The following is a 23,036-nucleotide window of genomic DNA, read 5'->3' as shown; positions in this document are numbered from 1 at the left end:
CCAGGATCCGCCAAGAGCAGAGAAGAACAACCCAATTCCCAGACAAGTATCTAATAGAACATTTTCACCAACACCTTCCAGTGCAGGGGCCTCTGAAACAGCATTCTTAAGATGAAAATAGCTTAAGCATTTTGTCATTTAGATTGATAGCCTAATCTCAGCTCAGGCCTGAGTGGCCAGTCTCTCAGGGACACGGGTGACGACTCTGATCCCTCAGGAAGAGACCGGTGGTCCAGCTTTGGGAGAGGGATGTTCAAGGTAGACAGCACTTGGGCAGCATTTGAAACCCATCAGCTTTAACATCTCTGCTTTGGATTCTGGCAAGGTTCCAGGATAAACACGCCTAGGGATAGTCAGATGTACCATATTCTTTAAAAATTGTTTAGAGTAGTGAAAGGAACAGAGCATAAAATATCCTGCTTATTTGCAAAAGATGAAATGCAACCAAGACCTTGTTTTTTTCTTTTGTTTTTTGAGGAAGATCAGCCCTGAGTTAACATCCATGCTAATCTTCCTCTTTTTGCTGAGAAAGACCGGCTCTGAGCTAACATCTATTGCCAATCCTCCTCCTTTTTCTTCCCCAAAGCCCCAGTAGATAGTTGTATGTCATAGTTGCACATTCTTCTAGTTGTTGTATGTGGGATGTGGCCACAGCATGGCCGGACAAGCGGTGCATCGGTGTGTGCCCGGATCCGAACCCGGGCCACCAATAGCAGAGCGTGCACACTTAACCGCTAAGCCACCGGGCAGGCACAAGACCTTCTTGTTAATTTTTTTCTGCTCATTTTCTTGCCTGTACTGTATGCTTGAATGCAGAAACAAAAAACATGAATTGCCATATTCTTTTTTCCTGAGATTGGTAAATTAACTTAAAAGTCTTATTGAAACCTGTGGAGGAATGGTTAGCAGCTTTCATGATTTATGTCATCTCTAAAATTCTGGGCGTTGATCTACATCAAAAAAAGTCCTTGTTTATATTACACATCCCAATAGGTTACATTTCTGATTCCTGAATGTGGGATATTATCAAAACAACTGAAAAACCTGGTCATGGAATCTGGACTCTGTCACTTTGTCAAGATTTTGCCTCTTTATGAATTAATGACGCATGAATTCTTTGACATTTTTGTAAAGAACGGAAGAGAAACTCTGTAGTGTCTCTGAATGTGGCAAGACGGGGAATTCTCATTAGACCACATCCTTGGGTTCTTCTCTCGTGTTCAATAGGCCCGGGTGATAGTCTGTGTGGTCAGGTGCAGCGCCACTCCCCCAGCCCCCAGTGTTCCATCCTATTCTGGCCTGTGCCTTCTTCAGGGGGTTCTGATTACACTCGTCCACAAGGGTTGGAAAGAGACATTGTAACATGAGGATATTCATCATCTTATTTTATTTTTTTAGATTTTATTTATTTATTTTTCCCCCCAAAGCCCCAGTAGATAGTTGTATGTCATAGCTGCACATCCTTCTAGCTGCTGTATGTGGGACGCGGCCTCAGTGTGGCTGGAGAAGCGGTGCGTGCCCGGGATCCGAACCTGGGTTGCCAGCAGCAGAGTGCGCGCACCCAACTGCTAAGCCACGGGGCTGGCCCTTTTTTTTTTTTAAAGATTTTATTTATTTATTTATTTTCCCCCCAAAGCCCCAGTGGATAGTTGTATGTCATAGCTGCACATCCTTCTAGTTGCTGTATGTGGGACGCGGCCTCAGCATGGCTGGAGAAACAGTGTGTTGGTGAGCGCCCAGGATCCGAAACCGGGCCACCAGCAGAGGAGCGCGAGCACTTAACCGCTAAGCCACGGGGCCGGCCCTCATCATCTTAAAACAAGGATTAATGGAGAGGAAAGTCTCAGGGTGTGTGTGCTCCGATGCACTGCTGTTGGGGTGTGGCCGCAGTGACCACTGTGCTCCCAGCAGTCCCCACAATGGCTGTCTCAGACGTTTGATCTCCTGGTGCAACCACAGCAGCTGTTGACAAAGCTGGGCTCTTGTGGTTCAGTGTCTTCCTTCAGATTTTGTGGCTCTGACCCTCCTCTGCTCGCCGCCTTCCTATTCCTATCTGCTGCGTTGATTGCTTTTAGTTGTTTCCTAGGAGCCACTGTGTGTAACTGTATTTCACAGTGTCTTTAGGGACCCACCCTCACTACACGAGTCACTGTACAACAGCCGCTTATACTGGTGTAGCCCATGTTCATCCTCTCCAGTGGAGCTGTGAAGAACCCTGCTTACTCGGAGCTCCTCTCATTCTCATGCTGCTGGGGCTGTTATGAAGCTGGGCATCTCATCTTTGGTCTCATCAACATTACTCTTTTCATCGATTATTCTGAAGTTGGAGACGACTTTGTTAATAATGTGGACACTGACTGTCACAGGCACTTTTATGTATCTTCCCCAACAGCTCTGTGAAGTAGGCCTGTGATTCCCATTTTACAGGGGGGGACACTGAGGCTCAGGGAGGTCGAGTAGCTTCCTTCATGCAGTGTCTTGGTACATTTTGAGTCTCCACCTGGAACTCCACCTCTCAGGTGTGTGCCCTTAGCTGGTGTTCGACTTTGTGCCTCTCTACCAGCCTCCCCAAAGACACAGGCCCCATCCTGAGTCCATTGTCTGCTTGATGGCAGTCACCCTGCACAAACAGGCCCTGGGCGGGGAGTGGACTAGTGGGCCGTGGTCCTCCAGCTTACCCTGGGAAGGTACTAGGTTTCTTGCGAGAGCTGGAGCAGTGGAAGATACTGACCGTCACTCACCTGGAAGGTTTGTTGTGTAGAAATACTCCACTGACTTTTTGCAGGTGTCGTGTCTTCTTTGTCTTCATTGCTCCTCTGGGCTTTTTCCTACAGTCCATGCTGTGCAGTAACATACAGTACAGAGACTGGTGAACATAATGCTGTTGTCCTGCACCAAATGGTCACATCATTCATTTTTCTAATTATGAAAGAAATACATATTGTAAAAAAAGTCACAGTACACAGATCTGTATAAAGTGAAACCCACCCCTTTCATCCCCTTCCCTGAAAACTCACTCCCCTACTCAGAACCCGCTACTGTTAACAGAGTGGGGTTTATTCTTCTGGAAATTTCCTATGAATTTATAAATACACATAAAGTTTTTTAACATAAATTACATAACTACATCGTTTTGCAATTTGCTGTTTCCCAAATCATATATCAAAGACGTCTCCCCTTATCAGTGCACATCATTCTAACTTACCATGTTAGATGTTTTAGAGGTATTCCAAAGAACAGGAATACCATAATCTGTTTACTTCTTCTTTGATAGAAATGGGATTACATCCAGTTTCACTATTATACATAATGCCGCCGTAAGATCCTTGTATGGAATTAATTACACTGCTATTCAACTGCTCAATTTGCTTTGTTTCCTTTTAGTCAGAGACTATGACATAAGATTTTCATGGTAATTATAGGGAAATTAATTTTATCATTGAATAAATAAATTTATGGGGAAACTGGACTTCAAGGTCATCCATCTCAATATTGTGGAGAAAAATCATGAAACTTAGAAGGTGTGCTCCATCACATTCTAACAAGTCATGTTAACAATTTAAAGTTGAATGTTTGAGTAGCCTCTACTGTCTCTCTTCCAAAGACGGATGACTTTTTCTTTTCTTGAAAACTTCTGACTCCAGGGGCTCTCAGTTTGGCTAGAGAGGATAAGATATTGGTGTTGTATCTGTTTCTCTTCAGCTGTAGGCTGCATCTTCTAAAGATCATAGAATTGAACATGGTCCAATCGATATATATGATTTGAGTCAAAAATTCAAAGTAATGAACCTAAGAGAGGAATGTATAACTTGGGTTCTTAATAAAAAATTTCCTTTGATATCCTTAAGTTTCTGTGATTACTAGTAAAAACTCACCTATGGGTGAAGAGATGTAGTTCTTCTGGCAATGTCTGGCTTGAACATCCATAGGTAAGCCTGCCACACCCGTAGGTAGATTAGACTTGATCTCTTGACTACCTCTACCCTTGGTGTTTGACCTGGGAAAAATAATAATTTAAAAAAGCTGCTGTTATTAGCACTCAATGCTAGATGCCCATTAAAGAGTGAGTTTGATTTGGTAAACGAAAGGGAGTATAAGCAGAACAAAGTCTTTAAAATCTCTAAAATTTCAAAAAATTCTAATTTTTTAAAATATAACTCTATTTTTGCCACAGTGCAAACTGTGTATATATGAATGAAATATCCCTCTGTCCATTTCTTAACTTGTTTCCATTGATTTGATGGATTTATCCTCTAATCCGGATTCCAAGTGTGAAAGAACATCTTGGTCCTTCAAAGAAAAGAAGCCATTGAAATTTGATTTTCTTTTAGCTCGGCATCCTACAGGTTTGAAGAATAAATTATCATGTAATGATACAATGATTCTGAAATCTAATTGTTAATTAGAGGGGTGTAAGGGATGATTGAATGGTGTTTCATCCCCATGGTCAGGGGTATTGTACACATGGATGTGTAAACACGATTCAGGAAGCTGCTTCAGCCCCGTGACATCCCTGAGAACCACAGTGCAGGAGGATCTAGGCACACAGCCATCTGCCTCGATCTCCTGGGTTACATGTAGATCCAGGGGTCTTGAGAGTGGTTTCAGAGCAGCTAACTTTTATCTATTTCTCCCCTTCCTTCTCTCCAGCTTATCTCAAACAGTCTTGACTATCATATTTTAAAGTAAGACCAATTATAGTTATTTACATGAGTTTCTTGTTCATTATTGCAGAGTAATATTCAGGCATACCATTAAATATCATTTAATTGACCTAATTAAATTTGTCGTACCTTATAATTGATTAGAACACTAAGTTTAGTCCAGAGTTTGATATTCACCAAATGTGTTAATCTGCTTACAACTGCCATGTGTCTCACTCCTCTTAGATATGTATCTTTGGCCCATCACAAGATTTTAATGAATGAAATCATCATAAATTAAGATAATGTACTGTCTTTTGGATGATAAGGAGGCATATGGGTCCATTTTGGAAATATGCCCATCTGTCTTTGCTCCCCATGGGAAGTTTCTGGTCACTAGGTCTCCAGATGGCTTGCACAAGCCCTAGGTCTGTAATAGTTTGGTGCCTCTCCTTCTACTTGGGGTAAAAATAAAAGAGATCAGAGAGACTTATTAAAGTTTTGGTTGTATGAAGTCTTCGATGAAGAATATCCATACATATTGTTCTGGACAGATCTCTGTTCCTAAGAGTACTGGTTACATTAAGGGCTTGTCAGGAACCGTGAAAGGTATGATATTTTACCTTATCTGCAAGCTAATAAGTCAGCCTACCATGGTCTTATAGATGCTGGCAAAAGAAACTAGACCCATGGGTCAGAGACAAAGGACTTAACGACACAGCAATAACAGTGGCCCGAGTATCAGCATTTGCACTGGTTCACTAAATCCCACTTCCTACAGGGTGATACACAGTGAGCCAGCTGACATGCAGAGGGTTGCAAGAGCTCAGAGCTTAAGGAACTCAAATCTTTGATAATGGACAGGAAGTCTGCTGACCTTTGCCCCAGGGAGGGGTGTTATTTCTATTATATTGGGCAGTAAGCAAGCTTGCCCTTTGTTCCAGAGGAGGCCACTATTTCTATCTTCCAAGGCTGACAGCTCTACACACATCCTTGAAAAGATATCCTGGTTTCACTGGCTTTCAAATATAAGCTTGACTGAGACTCGATCATCATTCAGTTCTTCTGTTTCCTTTATTGAGATTGTGCAAATATGCTCTTTTCTCTGTAAAGTTCACTAACTTTATTCATACATAAGGGATGCTTTTGGTTTTATTTATTAAGTTGAGATTTTCGTATTAGAGCAAATGATGAACTATCATGGGTTGGGTCTGAAAATATACTTTTCCAAGATAAATGTGAAAGAAGATCAGGGCTCACAGAACTCTGCCACAAGGAGCTGATAGCAACTCAAATGATTTTAATTTGAATAGTGTTTTGTACAACTTTCTTCCATCTTCCTTCATCCTCTCTGCTTCCTGTAACTCCCATATGGGAATGGGGCAGTTTCAGGGATTCACTGAACTCATTTACAATATTCAAATCATTTTGTCTGTTGTGTTTTTTTAATTGAGGTAAAGTTGACATACAACATTATATTAGTTTCAGAGGTACAACTTAGTGATTCAATGTTTGAATACATGTTGAAATGATCAGCACAATAAGTTCAGTTAACATCTGTCCCCATATATAGTTACAAAATTTTCTCATGTGATGAGAACTTGGCATATTTCAAGATGCAGAAGAATCAACGATGATGTCATACTTTTTCATATACAGCTTGATGAATTTGGACATAAGTATACACCCTTGAGACTGTCACCACCATCAAGACCACAAACATATCCATCACCTCCCAAAGTTTTCTTTCACCTCCTTTATTACTATTATTCTGTGGTAAGATCTCTTAATATCTACTGTATTAGCAAATGTGATGTATGCAGTACAGTCTTGTTACCTGTAGGCACTATGCCGTAGCCTACACCTCCAGAACTTATTTATCTTGATAACTGAAACTTTGTATCCTTTGACCGTCAGATCCCAAATTCTCCATCCTCCCATCCCCTGGCAACCACCATTCTAATCTCTGCTTGTATGCGTTTAACTATTTTAGATTCCACATATAAGTATTTGCCTTTCTCTGTCTGCCTTATTTCACTTAGCATAATGTCTACCAGGTCCATCCATGTTGTCAAAAATGGCAAGAATTGCTTTTTTTCAAGGTTGACTAATATTCCATTTCTTCATCTTTTCATCCGTCAGTGACATTTAGGTTACTTCAGTGTCTTGGTTATTGTAAATTAGCTGCAATGAACATTAGAGAGCAGGTATCTCGCTGAGACCCTGATTTCAATTGCTGTGGGTATATACTAGAAGTGGGATTGCTGGATCATATGTTAGTTTTCATTTTTGGAGGAAGCTCCATACTGTTTTCCATAATGGCTGTACTAGTTTACATTCCCACAAGGGTTTCTTTTCTCCACATCCTCACCAACATTTGCCACCTTTAGTTTTTTTGATAATCGCCATCTTAACAGGTGTGAAGTGATAGCTCATTGTGGTTTTGATTTGCATTCCCTGATTAGTGATGCCAAACACCTTTTCATACACCTATTGGCCACTTGTATGTCTTCACTGGAAAAAGTCTATTCTGGTCCCTTGTCCATTTTTTAATTGAATTTTCTTTTTGTTATTGACCCAACACAAAAAAAGAGAACAAAATTTTCAGGCATTATGAGTGCTTCCCAGTTGATGCAGATGGTTTTGTAATTACAGTGGTACCAAAAGATTATGTTTCCTGCTTTTTCTGCAGCTTGTTATAAGACCAGCAGTAGCTGCGGCATGGCAGATAATCGGGATCTTCTGGGTTTGGAGGTTTACAACATAACTAAGTGGTAAGGAATTTTTTATTATTCCAAGGAAATTATTGAGTTCATAGTCCATGGAATCCAGGATTGATAGGGGTAGGAGGAAATTAAGGTGAGGATCGGTGATATGGCATTACTTCTTATCTTGAGGGACAGGTATCCACTGTATAAGTGTTTGAATAAAAGTATTAGATATTAGGAATTTGTGGTGAGTGAATATGTTTTCTGAATTATTTACTTTGAACATAACCATTTGGATTATGTGAACATCTGGGATGTGGGAGTAAGTCGCTAACAAGGGCTGGTTGACAATGTCACTATTGATTTGACTTCTATGAACACCGAGTGGTCAATGGATTAAGCAAATGAGTAGTCAGAAAACACAGAAATGGTGGGATTTGGGATTTAGTAAAAGATTGGGGACCGACTGTCCTGAGAGGGAGTGCCAGGACTTGTACAGTTGAGAGTGACAAGGACAAGAAAGGAATAGAAACACACTCAAACAAGGAGGGGGTGTTAACAGGATGGAGGGAGAGAAATGATCTGGAGGAGCCTTGAGTTTTGACCTGGAGCTTTCTGTTCTAGATGCAAATCTGCCTTATGACATCCCAGGACACAGGTCAGATCCCCAGAGGATAGAGGCAGGGTGGAAGTACAAAACAGCCATGATAATTGTCCTAAAATGGCAGGCTTCCTTTGTCATTTGACCCAATTTCATGATTTATTTTTGTAGGGTAAGAGGAAAAGAAGGATGATAGTCATGTCTTCACAGAGGAAGCAGCGTGACTGTGGGAACCAGTCCAAACCAAAGCCTGGTTTAAGCACCTCCATCCCTTTTAGGATGTCCAGTGACATAGTCAAGGGATGGGTTACTAGAATCCCATCCCATCCTAGCAGTGACGGGTCTCTGGGAGGACACCTTGGACCAGCCCCACAAGGTCTGCTGGCCCGAGAGACCTCAAGGACTCCAGGCCTGCAGCAGTGCAGGACAACTGGTAAGTCCTTTCAATCTTGCCAAAGCGTTGCAAAAACTTGCACCTAGTCACACAGGTGAATCCCTGCCAGGTGTGCTCGCAGGTGGTCTGCACTCCAGGTCCCATGCCCACTCCTGCCGGTCTTCAGATTTGACAGAGATGATTCCAGGAACTGATCTGGGCATTCCACAGCTTCACTGCCAACAATTTCTGGTGACTGTGGAAGGTATCAGGAAGGAGGAAAGGGCAGTGAGGAGCACAGGAGAGAGACTGGTGGTAGCACTGATGGCGGACAGACTTGCTAGCGAGGCAGAGAAAACGAAGGGCCAAGAAGGACGTCCTGACAGCAGATGAAATGGAGCAGGCACCTCAGTGAGTTCTCATGGGTGCGTCCCTAATGCTTCCTTGCTTTGAGCTCTTGAAACTTTAAAACATACCAATACGTTTCTTTTATTAAACTCTGCTGTGTGACATAGAAAATATAGACAGCGGTTTCTTTCTGAGGTGAGAGGTTGAGTTTCAGGTGAGGAGAGAAAGATCTTTTTTCATGCTGTTCTCTCATTTTCTTTTACTATGTACATCATTTATTTTTACTGTCAAGTCAGCAGCGAGTTACCGACGTCACGGGATGATTCAGTTTTTCCCCTCACAGTCACAGTAAAACGTACTAAAAGTGGATTATTCTTTTTGTGTAATATTCCAATAGATTCCAAAATATTGTTTCAAAAGCACTTTGATGCCTATGTACTCAAATTAGGTATTTACTTCTAGGTCTCCGTTTTTATGTTCTTTGTTGCATGCTACTTCAGTGTTGCATCTAAGGAAATACCAGATTTCCCTCAGTTTTTTAGATCCATATGTGTTGGAAATTTGATTCATGAAGATGGACATGGCAGCTGGGGGATCGTGCTATTATCAAAAGAGGCCTTTTCAGCATCAGTAATCTGACAAGAACCCACTGCTTGTTGGGATTTAATTGTCTATTTGAGGGATCAAGCTTTCACTGTTGGCACTTCTCTTTCTCTTTGGAGGGAAAGTACGGCCTTCCCAGTCTTTCCATTACCAAATCACTTTCCTGGGTGGCTGTGCCATGTCAGGAAGGGCCTGGGATGCCGGGAACCAGAATTCATCCTCAGCTTCTGGCTGTCCTGAGAAGTCTTCCCTGGCAGAGTCCAGCCTGTGTGTCTGGGTGACACTTGCAACCATCAGAAAGGAGGCGATAACACACAAGTGCCAAGCGATTCATCTGTCCCTTGTCTTACAGGGTGTTCCCAAGGGAAGAGGTTCAAAATGCCACTTGGTAACCCTTTGAAAGCTGCTAGTCATGGGGCGGGTTCTTGGTGTGAGCTCAGAGCAGTGTCTATTCACCACCAGATGGGGAACATTTCAGTATTTTAATTGGTAAGGCTGTGTTCATGCACGACCATGGATCATCAGTTCCGTGGCATTCCCTGCTGGACCTCTCAACACCCCTGTCATGCCTCATCTTTCAAAGCTCCAAACAGGGCTCACACCCCAGCAGCTGGTTGTAATGTAACCACAGCACAAGACTGGGGAAAAAAACACAGCCACCCAGGGGTGACACACTTTAATGACTTGGGCCCAATTACCCCATTTGGACGAGTTCAGAACACTAACACTGAGTGTGTAAACTGGAGGATTGCCCAAGACCTTGGACCTCAGAAGGACACGAGCTCAGAAGTCACCTTGGACAGCAAGGGACAATGTGGGGTCACTGACTGGCCAGGATTATGGTCCCTTATCCTGGCAAAGTAGAGCTCACTCGGGATCCATCAGGCCAAGCCAGGGAGGAGGCTGGGGGCCTTCTAGGGAATTTCTGCCCTAAAGGGAATTGCATAAGGAAGGCAGGGGTGCTGGAAATCCTAGTTCACAGGGAGCAGTCATGTTTATGTAACAAGGCCCAACAGTAGCCTTAAAAGCTGCATCAGAAATCGTTCCTCCTGGATACAAATCAAGCAGGAAAAGGACTTCAGAGTCCTGTACAAGGATCCCAGCAGGATTCAAATCTAGGTCAGGGGTGAACACGGAGCCCCTAGAGGGGTCTCAGGAGGGAAAGTCCTGCCTGCCTTTAGTCCATTTTCAAATGATCTTCCTCGGGCCTTGTCCACTCCACATGCATGTTTTGATCTTTTTACATTGGTTTCCCCACTTAGAGCTGATGCAATTCCAGAGATTCAACTAGAAAACTAAAAGATCCTAAAATTTGGTCAAAAGAAACCTCAGCAGTTGGGGTCTGGGTGTCCCAGAGGTCGCCATGCCATAAGGCCTGGGGCTGACCAGGGGGCCACTGAGACAGGCTCTCTGGACTGGCCAACAGGAAGAATCCACCCCTGCCCTCACCCAACTCCTGCCCGGCCTCACTCATTCTCGTTGAGCAGCTCCATGTCCTGGAACCAGGCCCCAAATCACTCCTTGAGGTCTTGTGATAATTCTTTGCAGCGACCTGGAGCAGCAGGATCTCCCTTGAGGGGGGTGAGGACTGGGGCAGAGAACCAGTCCTGGGAACTCTCCTTCCCTCCAGTTCCATCCAGGATCTACCTGTTCTCAGAATGGGAATAATCAGCCCCTCCTCCAGGAAGATATCCTTGATGCCATCCTCCCCTCAACCCACGCGCCAACTGGATGGGTCTCGACTTCTACCAAAATCTTCCACTCAATGTAAGATACAAGGGGTGGAGCCAGAAACTGTTCTCCTCAGAGAGTTTCTGATTTCCACCTCCTTCCCCTCCCCTGCAGGGAGTGCCACAGCTGCTCCTCAGTCCTCTTCTCAAGGTTGATCTCATTCCCCTGGAAGGCAGACAGTCAGAGTCCATCAGACAGAGCCCCCTAGACTGACTAGCCCCCTATGCCCTGCCCTTCTCATGTGGCACTACTGCCAGGTCCCCAGAGGGGGCGGGGCATGCAGAGAAAACAGGACTTGGACCTAGGATGGGCTCTGGGCTCCAGAGTAGTAGGACATGGGGGGAGGCTGAGGGACCTGGCAGCACAACCCTCTCTGATGACAGACTTGGAGGCTGAGGCCTCAGGCAGAGGGGACTGCTCAGCCACTTATGTGCTGCCTGACTTGGGGGTCCCAACTTCTCTCTCCCTCCACGGGCAGCATGGGAGGGACAGGCAGAGTCCAGCTCAGATAAAACCTCACGCAGCTGTGCCATCAGGCAGCTCTGAGCTTCCCCAGCCTGAGGAACGAGAATGGATGTCTCAGGCAGAGCCTCTGTTCACTCATCCCTAAGATGGGCCTGATGCCCCAGCTCCCAGGGGCGGCTGTGAGGCTCTCATGAGAGGAGATGTGCCAAGTGCTGAGAGCTCAGAGCTCAGTTCGGGGGCTCACGCATCCCCAGGCTCAGGATCCTGGTCCTTCCTGCCTGGTCCTCAGATTCATCCACTTCGAGATAATCACCCATCTCCAGGTGCAGCATCAGCAGGTCACCGAGGAAAGTGCCAAGATAGGGGACAACACCCTGTGACATCGGGGTGCGGGTGGGATGAGCCCTTGCTCTCAAGTCGGCCCCCTGCAGACCCTCCCCTGAAAAGTCCTCACCCTCAGCCTCCTGGCCCACCCCAGGGTTCCCACGGGGAGCAGCCTAGGACCCTTAGCAGCCTCCCCTCAATTCTTCCTCCCTTCACACCCCAAGAACACCACACTCCTCCTCCTCACCTCCCAGGGCCGGCTTCTGGCAAATCACAGGGTATGCGGTCCCTGGCCCTCCCCACAACAACCCATCCTGCACCAGCTCTTCCAGGCCCCCCTCCTGGTCACTTCTACTGGGGGATTCAGACACTGTGGCACCAGGAGGAAGGGACCTCCTCTCTTGATTTGAGGCCTCCAGCTGGGAGGGCAGAGCCCCTCCCCCACAGGCACACTCACCTGCTGCTGCTGCTGCTTCTCCTACACTCTCTGGAGGTTGCTCTCCGGGGGGCAAACGTGGAGGGCCCCTCCTGCCAGAGTCGAGGACAGTGTCAGCGAGACCATACTCCCCTCACCCCATTTCTCTCGAGCACCACTGGCCTCTGACCCTGAACATCTGACTCGAGTGAACTGGAACCAATGCCACTCCACCCTGCAAGGTCTTGTGATTCCAGAACAAGCCCAGCTCCAACTCTCACTCTGGGTGTGAGCTCGGGCTTTTGGCCTGGCCTCCCCGAGCCTGTTTCCTCATCTGAAAAGCGTGAGAACTCCAGCTACCTCACAGGTTCTCCTGAGGACTCACTGTCGCATGACTGTCATCATTGTTCTGGCCCTCACCCCTCCAGGTGGAGCAGGCAGAAAGCTCCCACATTCTTTTCCTCCCTCTTACATCATCACCCCCATGTGAGGCCTGCACCACACAATCACCACACAATCACCATACCTCCATTTCCCTGATGGGGAGACAAAGGCCCAAACAGGGGCAGTGAGTTGCTGAGGGGCCAACAGAGGAGAGGCCGCTTGCCCCTCTCAGCCAGAGGCCCTGTTCCAACATCCTTGCCTAACCCCCAGCCCCACCACTGACAACAGTCCTGTCCCCTGAGCTCTCAAAGCTTGGCCCTAGGCCGAGCCGTGGATGGAGAGGATGGGGTGTCTTGGGAGTCTGGTTGTTGAGTGGCTCCTGCCTGCCCCAGTCCCATGGAGTGTCTGGCCCCCATGCCAGACAGAGGCAATGCCAAACCCTTCTCCTCTCCAAAGAACCACTCAGGATATTCGCCTGCACTGAACTTTTTCTTTATCCACTCAGGAACTGGACCCACAAGGTGCCACCTCTGATCAACAGGGAAGGGGGTGACAGGATGCTTTGCTTCCCCATTTACATGAAGCTCCTAATGTCCTTTCAGCAGGATCCACTAAGAATCCACCAGTTGCCTAGACGCTACTCATAAGCCACCTGGGGCCTATATCATTGCCAACCAGGCACTCAGGTGAGACTCCTGTGGTTGACTCGAGTGACTGCTCTAGGGGTCCAGTGGGGAGTCCCACAATGCACACACATCTGTCTCTGGTCCAGCTGTTCAGATCCAAGGATGAGCAGCCTGTTTGTCCACCTGGGCCAGGGGAATCCCTAGCTGTGCCCGTCCCTGGGGCAGGCAGTGTGCCCTCCCCTTGGAGACATGGTGAAGATAGAAGGAGCAGCAGGGGCCTGGCTTCTTGAGGACAGGTTTAGGCTGAGGGGTAAACCCACCCAACCACCCAACAGCCTGGAAGAAGCTATATCCAGCAGGATGGACGTGAGTGGAAGCCAGACACCTGCAGATGGCGCCAGCTCAGCAACTCGTCCTGGAACAGCCCAGCCAACACCACTGTGTCCCATGACCAAGGCCTCCTGCCCAAAAATGGCACCCCACCTGCCCATGGGCAGAACAGATCCCTCTGCTTGTTAATCTGGACAAGATAGACGGGAACGTTTCAGAGAAAGTTCAAGTGAGAAATTATCAAAACCACAGCTTGCTCAGTCCCCCTCCCCCCATGGCCCCTCCTCTCTTTCCAGACCCCCAGCCTCCACTCTACCTTGGTCATCAGTTCTCTGTTCAAGGACACGTCTTGGCTATAGCTCTCCTTAAATTTTTCAGAGCTCTCCCTGAGGGGAAGGGAAAGAGGGAAGGATAAATTTAGGGATAATGTGAGGGGTCTAAGTGCATATCCTTTTCTTTGACAACCTGAGAGATTCAAACTGCCTGGAGGAGTGCTCTCACTGAGCTCCTCTGAGCGCTAAGGTCTCGTGGGACTGGGAGGGGGCTCTCCTGTTGGTCACTGGGGTATCCATTCCCCAGCTATACAGAGCAGCTCTCTTTTGACCACTTTGAGTTTCAACTGGGCATAGAGTTCTGTTGCTATAAACACTTGAAAATCTCCAATGTGGCTCACTCCAGTACCTGGCATTTAGGGAAACCGAGTCCTGAAGCAGAACTGGTGCACTAAGGACCCCGGGAGACTTAGAGACCCACCGCTGAGGCCCAGGCCCTGTCCCCATCATTTGCTGCCTCCCAGGAGTTCCCACCTGACTGAGGGGCCAATGGCAGACATTCAGGAGATCCCCCATCCACTCTGGTCCTCCTATGGAGAGGGGCACTACCCACCAGGAAACTTCCCCCATGTGTTCTTCAAGTGGCATATGGATGTTTTCTGCAGAGCAGAGATGACAGTGCGGGGCGAGGAGAAGGTCTTCAGGACCTCGAACTCCTGGGGAAGGGAAGAGAATGAGCTGTGAGGTGGGGCGCAGGAGCCCTGCTTGCTCTAGCTTCAGTCCCCTTCTATTTAAATCTCCCCTCCTGGATTAGACAGATGTTCAGGGAGCCCCAGAAGGGCACATTTAGGACCCAAAGTGTAACACTCACAAGGAGGAGGATTTTAGCTCAACCCAAGGAGGGAGCCATGTAGGAAGTGAGCATCCCCGCACTGGGACCTGGAGTCAAGATCAGCGTGCTCCTGGCAGGAAGGACCTAGCGACTTGCAGGGGCTTAGACCACACACTGCAATCCTGGGAGCTGATAAAGGTGGAGGCAGTTCCTAAGGCTCCAGAGAGGGGCTCCACTGGGCCTGCCACAGCACACCTGGGCCACCTGGATCCAGCGCTCCACCACCCTCGCCCTGTCCTGGGCCATCATGCTCGGGCCCCCGAGGCAGGTGGTGATGACGAGGTTGGCCACCCTTCTGAAGTGGTCGATATTGGCCCGGACGGTGTGTGCCAGGTGTTCATTGCCGGGCTTGTTCCTCTTGCCCCGGGTGGAGCCCAGACACTGAGAGGGCACCACCTTCTGGAAGGGCTCCTGGGGAACAGGGGGAGTGTCACCCAGCATTGCCACACCCTAGCTCTGTGTCCACAGCCCACAAAGTCCCACACAGGGGTCACAATTTAGAGCTGGAGCTCAGGAAGCTCATGATGTGGCCTGAGCCTTGTTCGAGTCCCTGGCTTTTCTTCTCTGTCACTGCAGGCACCCAGCAGAAGATGACCCAGGACCCAATACTGGCAGGGAAGGGAGAGGGGCATTTACATCCATCCCGTCCTGGCTAACTCCAAGCTCCAGATGGTGGCTCAGCTTGGCTCATCCCAAGGGGGCATCTTCCAACAACATGATCCCCCTTCTGGTCCCACTCCCCATTCTGATGCACATTCCCCTGTGGCAGCTACAACCACGGGCCTTGTCTGTCTCCCTCATAGTGAAGCACACATCAGGTGTCTAATAAGTCCTGAGGCTGTTGAGCCTCCTGAGCAGAAGGTTGGGCCATCAGGGACCTGGCTGCACACAGTGAGTTCCCCTCCCCCACTGATGTGCCAGGCCCTGCTCACCCTTCCGTCTCTTCTACCTCATGGAGCCGGCACAACCACTCTGTGCAGCAGGTCCTGTTAGTGTCCACCTCTACGGTCTGCAGGTGGACAGCAAATGTTTGGGGGTTCAGAAAGTTGCCCAGGTCGTATGGTTGGTAAGGGGTGGAGCCAGGATTCGGGCCCAGACCATAGGAGACTGGATGAGGTCTGGGGCAATGATGGCAGAGTGAAGGCCTACCCCACCCACCCTGAGAGCCCAGCTGCTCACCGCATCCATCACGGTCAACTGCTCCACCACCAGCTTAGGAGGGAAGGCCGTAGGTTGGGCTGCTTCTCATGCTTCTTAGCCACAGGTGGAGATGGACTTCCCACTAGAAATGACGGTCCAGGTGACTCCAGCTCAGCAGCTCCCACTCCTGCTGGAGCCGATGTCGGCCCTTGCTCCAGCTCCAACACTGCTGATGGAGGGGACACTGGCTCCAGTGCTAGAGAGGGTGGTGTCAACGGAGCTGGAGCCAGCTCTACCTCCACCACTGCCCACTGTTCTGCTTCTGCTGCTGGCTGAAGCTCTGCACCTGGCGCTGGAGCGGGATAAAGAGAAAGGTTCACTCACATAGCTGACTTTCCATGTGTCCTTCTAAATACAGGAAAGATCCCACTTCCTTTCCAGGAATAGCCAGCCTGCAGTCCCCCTTACCCTCTGGCTCTGCCTCAGTGGCCTCCAGAAGCTCACACCAGTCAAAGGAAAGAGGGTCACAGCAGCTCAGCTCTGAATCAGGCAAGGTTTCCTGCATGTACATCCCCTTTAGCTTGAAAAAGAGACAGCCGCTGACTGGTCCCACCCTAGTTCTGGTCCAACCCCATCATCTCAAGGTCCTGAGTGTGGAGGCCCTCTGCTCCTGTTCTCATCTTAGATCAGCACTGGATGGTGTGGGTGGCCTCATGCACCTGCCCCTTGTCTAGTGAGTTGGTGGACTTGAAACCATTGGGCAGCTACTTGATGACCTCCTGAGTGGAGTTCTGCAAAGACTGCCTGGGAGCTGGGCCAGAGGGAATCAGGGGCTGCCTGCACACTGCCACTGTGGTCAACCCCCAAGAGAAAGTCTGCTCCTCAGTTCAGGCACAGAGGGCATCCTGGCAAAGAACTCTTGTCAGGAAGGGAAGGAGATGAAACCTCTAGGGCTCAATAACATACGAGTTGAGCAGCTCACCTTCTCATGCTGCCAGCCATGACTGGGTATGAACATGACAGACCCACCAGACTTCCGACACCTAACAACCAGCTCCTGCCCAGGAACGGCCTGCCCCACATACCCTGCCTTCCCCACACCACACAGACACACAAACACACACAAACACACGATGAGGGGCCTGGATTTTGGGGTTGATCAGGTGGGATCACCGTTGTGTCCTGGTCTGCACTAACATTTCCTGGGCTGCCCCATGTTACCCTTCACTGCCTCCTGTCAGACACCCAGAGGCGTCAGGGATGAGGGCTGAGCCAATGTAGGCAACAATCAAAAAGATTCTTTTTCTGGGGTTTTTTGAGCCCAGATCCTGCAAAAGTTGGGATACAACAACAAAACATTTTTGCCTCTTGACTGTCTCCCGTCAAGTGAGCTGGATGGGGGCCTGTGGGTGCCTGGTTACCAGAGTTCAAAGATCTGTTGAGGCCTAGGACCAAGGAGATGGGGTCATTTTTCAAGATTCCTATACCTGGACCCCTTACCTCAATCAGATTTCTCCAGAGCTGCCCCCTGAGTCCGGGCTGCTCACCCTCCTCTCTCATGTCCCTTCCTGAACTGTACACAAGGAGCCTACACAGCCCTAGCCACAGCTCCCTAGAAACCTAACTCAGGTCCTTGCTTTGAGGAGACAGAGATGAATGCAGACATCCTTTAACTTACCAGTTCTTCATCCTGGAATAGTCCCTGTGCCTCTCAGGTCCTCCCCAGTCTCCAAACCTACACCAGGGGGATCAGGCTAGAATCTACTTCCTAGGGACCTCACCTGGTGTATATGAGATAATATCTCTTACCCCTGTGGGCTGGTGTCACATGTACATAAGGCACAAAATTAGAGATGGAAGAATAACAAGAAGGGGTGACAGGTAGCACAGAACACCACTCAAAACAGGCCTGGGATCTAGCAATGTGATATTGGAACAGTCACTCCCAACTTGGCCTCACTTTCAGGTCAGCATCATGAGGGGGTTGAAACTAATGGAAATTTAGATACTGCCATCCTGTGGCATTAAACCATTCAATTGTTTCCTGTTTTATGGAGAATGAGACCCAAGTGCCTCATCTTGGCCTATGAGGTGGGCAGCCTCCACAGTGGTACCCAGTAAGCCCCACCCATGGTATAGCCATCCCCGTGGAACCACTAAGTAGTTAGTAACTGGCTTCTGAACATAATAACAGCCAAAGTGATGGGATGTCTTGTCTAAATTTTAACTACACAAGTCTCTCATTTCCTCTTACTCCGTCTTTCATGTTTCATCTCTCTCTCTCTCTCTGTGGAATCCTTGTAACTGAGGAATCAAATACCAGTGTTTTGGGACTGCCCAATGTGGAGGCCTATAGAGGAGAAAAGCACGGGTGTGCCCAGGCCAACAGACAGAAAGAAACTTAAACTCTCAGTCCAAACTGAACCCTGAAGTCTGAGAGTGAACTTTGGGGCTAGTCCTCCCCCAGTTGAGCCTCAGTTGAGGCCACAGCACCAACCTGTTCAACTCACTGAGGCAGAGACACCAAGCTGAAACGTGCCTGATTGCTGATCCACACAAATTGTGAGATAGTCAACATTTGTAGCTTTGAAATGCAAGGTTAGGGGCAATGAAGTCAGAGAGGGAAAGGTAACTGACACAGCCTACCAGGCCTTGGCCCTACCTTCCACCCCAGCTCCTGTTCTCTCCTCCCAGCCTCCCTCCAGCTGCACTGGCCATATTTCTAACCTCCTCTGGCCAAACTCACTTCTGCATGTGAGACTCAGGACCAGTGGTGCCATCCCCCTGACACACTGCTCCCAGACCCCTGAAGGGTTGGCTCCCTCTTGTCATTCTGGTCCCAGAAAACGTCACCCCAGTGAGGCCTTTCAGACCCTCCTACCCAGTGATGCCCAGCCCTCCCTCACAGCCCCCTGATGTGTTTCTCTACAGCACTTGCTCTTTTCTTGCTCCTGTTTTTGCTTTTGTCCATTTCCCCTCTAGGCTGTGAACTCCTGGCAGGCAGGGGCCACTTGGTCATTTTCATCCTGCACTTTGGCCCACCAGGGCACCTGGCACAGGGTGAGTGCTCAGTGCACAGCTGCTGAATGAGTACATGGGAAGATCTTGCACCCCGCCCCCTGCTTCTGACCAACTGTGATTGTGGAGATGAACACTAGAAATAGGAGGTACAAGTTGTTTCTGAGGCAGAGGGACAGCCAGAAAGACCTCTGCTTGACTCTTCTCTGCTCCAGGAGGTCAAGAAAAGTTCAGTGGACACCGTGTAAATTCCGGGTTTACAGGAGAAGGAAAGGACTTGATGTATATGTATATTATGTAATGGTTACCAAAATAAGTTTAGTTAACATCAATCACCAAGCAAACATAAAAGATTTTTTCCTGGTGATGAGAAGTTTTAGGATCTACTTTCTTAGCAACTTTCAAATGTACCACACAGCAATGTTAACTCGCATAGTGCTGTATATCAAGTATATCTCAATACAACTGAAAAAAATAAAAACAAAATGTAACTTGCCACCACTGACACAAGAGGCTGCCCGCCCCCTGGTGGCCAGCACTAGCACTGCAGCCCTCACCAAAACTCCACCAAACAGAAAGGAACCATTCTTCAGATGTCCTCAAGGCAGAGGCTCTCCAGGGTCCCAGAGGTAAAGGAGCAGGACCTGTCGGCTTCGAGAGAGTGGGGTAAATCTTGGGAGCCTACCTTTCCCCCCATCTTGCTGTCCCCCACCAGGTGTCTTCTTCATTCCTGAGGCATCCAACCTCAACCAGGACAATGACTCCCCCCTGCCTCCAGATGAGGACCCTGAGGATCCAACAAGAACTGGTCTTCTCCCTCATCTCTAGACTTGGTGTCCAGTGCTCTGGCATCTTCTTCCTTATACCCAGTTCTCCCACCTATGCCCCCATGTCTCCTCAGTTCTAAATGATCTCAAGTGGGTGGAAAGCATCTTCTCAACATTTCAGAGCACAGTAGGTCATCAACAGAGAACCTAGTCCAACAGACACATTGCGAGTGCATGGAACACTTGGAGTCACCTGCTGGATGCACTCCATTTTATACAGGAGGACCCTCACTGAGGTATTCTCTCCTGTTCCCAATGCCTACACAAGGGGAGGATGGGCTCATCACAGTTCTGGGTGCCCACAGAGGTGGACTGCAGGATCCCAGTCCTGTGCTCCCCAGGCTGGGCAAAGGATGGGTCTGGAACAGACAGATAGGCAGAAACCTAGGAACCTTAGGGATTCCTCTGCCCATCTCTGGGCATGTATCTAGGAGAACGAATGCCATGGTCCCCTGGGAGAGCTGCCTCCCATCTCTCTCCCTCCTGCCTCTTGTCACTTCCTCCGGGTCAGCTCTTTCTTGACTGCACCTCCATGGCCCCCACATGAGAATTCAGTGTGAGTGGGGGTGCCTATGCACATGCTATGATGAGGAGAGGAAAATGATCTCATATGGAGAGGGGTGGGCAGCAATCCTCTAAGATCTTAATGCCTCTCATTGCCAAAGGAGACCTGAGGGAAGGGGCGGAGACTTGGCCAAGGACGCTGGAGCTCTGTCTAGTCTTTGGGACCCGGACTACCTCCTGTGGTCTGGGCCAGTACTTGCCTCTTTCTGGGCCAGTTTCCCAACTGCACAGTGAGGGGTAAGATGTGCAACAGCACAAGCGTGTGCTCAGCCAGGACAAGTCATCAGGCCCCATAGATACATTAAGTATGTTTTAAGTGTATTGAAGACATTAATATTGCTGTGCAATCATCACCACGATCCATCTTTAGAAGTCTTTTCATCCTACAAAACTGAAACTCTATACCCATTCATGAATAACCCCCCATTCCTCCTCCTCCCAGCCCCTGGCAAACACCATTGTAGTTTCTGTCTCTCTGAATCTAGCGATTTCAGCAACCTCATAGAAGGGAAATCACACAAGGTTGTATTTTTGTGACTGGCTTATTTCATTTAGAGTAATATCCTGAAGGTTCATCCATGGTGTGCCATATCTTAGACTTTCCTTCCTTTGTTAAGGATGAATAATATGCCATTTTATGCATATACCACATTTTGCATATCCATACATCCCTGGACAGATAGCCTAGCCGGGCCCAAAACCAATCCCAAAATAAAATGGGGCCCCAACCAGACTTTTATCAACGGTCCCCTGGAGACTACTTTCTTAAGCCACGTTCCATATATTTACTAAGGATCTAGTCTTGGGCCATGAGTTGTTTTTCAGAAACTCCATTTTTCCTCCTTGAGCAAGTTTCAACTGGTTTGAACCAGTGAGACCACAAGACGGCTGGCAAGACTCAAACCATCACTGCTGTTTGAGTCAAGTGACTGGAGGATGACGTAGGGGACCAAGAACTCAGCTGCCAATCATGTTAAGGACACTGCCTTTTGAACGTGGGATGTATGACAGAACATGAAAATCTACTTGCGCAAAATGCGTAGGACTGCCCCCAACCTCCTGCACCCACTCCTTTGCCCTTAAAAAGCCCTTTCAACTGCCCATTGGGGAGAAGGATTTAACCTTTGGCTCCTGTCTCCCTGCTGGCCAACCTCGTAATAAAGCTTTTTCCCTTCTACAAGAGCGGTATCTCATGGTTGGCTTAAGGGGTGCATTGGGCAGTGAGCCCTTCCTCGGTTATGATACTTGGGTGGCTTCTATGTTTTACCTATTATGAATACTGATGCTATGAATATGGGTGTTGAAATATGTTTTGAAGAATATGCTTTCAACTCTTTGGGGGCGTATATACCCAGAATTGAAATTGCTGGGTCCTATATAATTATATTTTTAATTTTTTTTTAGGAATTGCTATACTGATTTCTACAGCAACTATATATTTTATCTTCCCAAGACAGTGCACAAGGGTTCCAACTTCTCCACATCTTGACCAACACTGGTTCTATTCTTTTTCTTCTTCTTCTTCTTTTTTTTTTTTTTGGATGCCATCTTTTTTTTTTTTTTTTGATCGATGAATGTGAGGTGGTCTCTCACTGTGTTTCTGATTTGCATTTCCCTAATGATTAGTGATGATGAGCGTCTTTTCATATGCTTATTGGTTATTTGCAGATCTTCTTTGAGGAAACGTCTACTCATGTACTTTGTTCAAATTTGATTTGGGTTGTTTGATTTTTGTTGTTGAGTTTAGGAGTTCTCTATCTATTCTGGATATTAAGCCCTTGTCAGACACATGGTTTGCAAATATGGTCGCCCATCCTGTGAGTTGTGCTTTTACTGTTGATAATGTCTTTTGAGATACAAAACTTTTTAATATCCATGAAGTCCAGCATGTGTATTTTCTTATTTTATTGGCTGCTCCTTGGGGGTCATATCCTTGAAATCATTACCAAATCCAATCTTGTAAAGTTTTGTCTTATGTTTTCTTCTAAGAGTATTATAGTTTTAGCTCTTACATTTAGGTCTTTGATCTATTGGGAATTAAGCTTTGTATATGGTGTTAGGTAAGGGTCCAAGTTGATTCTTTTTCATGTAGATATCCACATTTTCCAGCACAACTTGTTGAAAAGGCTTTTCCCGTTTGAATAATCTTGGCACCCTTGTCAAACATCGTTTGATCACATGAGTGAGGGTTAATTTCTGGGCTCTCAATTCTGTTTCCATTGGTCAATATGTCTGTCTTTATGCTATGACAATGCAGTTTTGATACTGTAGATTTGTAGTAAGTTTTCAATCAGGAAGAATCAGTCCTCCAACTTAGTACCTTCTTTCAAGATTATTTTTGGTATCTGGGCTTACTTGAGATTCCATAAGAATTTTAGGATGGGTTTTTTTCTATTTCAGCACAAAACGTCCTTGGGATTTTGGTAAGGACTGCACTGGATTTGTTGATCTCTTTGGATAATGTTGACATCGTCACAATAAGGAGTCTTCCAATCCATGGTGATGGGATGTCTTTCATTTCTAGCAGTGCCGGGTGGTTGTTCAGGTTGAGGGGGCGGCACTCCTAGAGGTAGTCATGCAGAAACCCACAATTCCTCCTCACTGTGCCTTCACCATTTCCTTAGAACTCATCGACCATCAACAGAAGAGAAAATGCATGTAAAATGCATGTGGGAAATTTGCAAGGACTGGGTGTGCCAGTCAGTGCGCACCCAGGATCTGAACCCGGGCCCCCAGTAGCGGAGCATGCGCACTTAACCGCTAAGCCACTGG

General features: G+C 47.6%; 1 long non-coding RNA gene across 10 annotated transcripts in view; it reads right to left on the bottom strand.

Annotated features, from left to right (window-relative positions):
* Positions 1-23,036, bottom strand: part of LOC131420605 (uncharacterized) — a 41,808-nt gene that overhangs the window by 2,061 nt on the left and 16,711 nt on the right. For 4 of the 10 annotated variants that reach the window (XR_009223577.1, XR_009223578.1, XR_009223582.1 and 1 more), the window contains exons 2-3: positions 3,876-3,997; positions 2,742-2,919 (exon numbers count right to left, since the gene is read on the bottom strand). This is a non-coding gene — a long non-coding RNA (uncharacterized LOC131420605). Of the gene's footprint in view, positions 1-1,980; positions 2,920-3,582; positions 3,998-15,894; positions 15,998-23,036 lie in introns of those variants that run through there. The other 6 variants (XR_009223579.1, XR_009223580.1, XR_009223574.1 and 3 more) reach the window with 6 other exon arrangements.

This window comes from Diceros bicornis, chromosome 23 (genome assembly GCF_020826845.1).
Source record: "Diceros bicornis minor isolate mBicDic1 chromosome 23, mDicBic1.mat.cur, whole genome shotgun sequence".
In the NCBI taxonomy this organism is placed as follows: domain Eukaryota; kingdom Metazoa; phylum Chordata; class Mammalia; order Perissodactyla; family Rhinocerotidae; genus Diceros; species Diceros bicornis.
The sequence above is the reverse complement of the archived record's forward strand: the minus strand, read 5'-3'. Positions and strand labels throughout refer to the sequence as shown.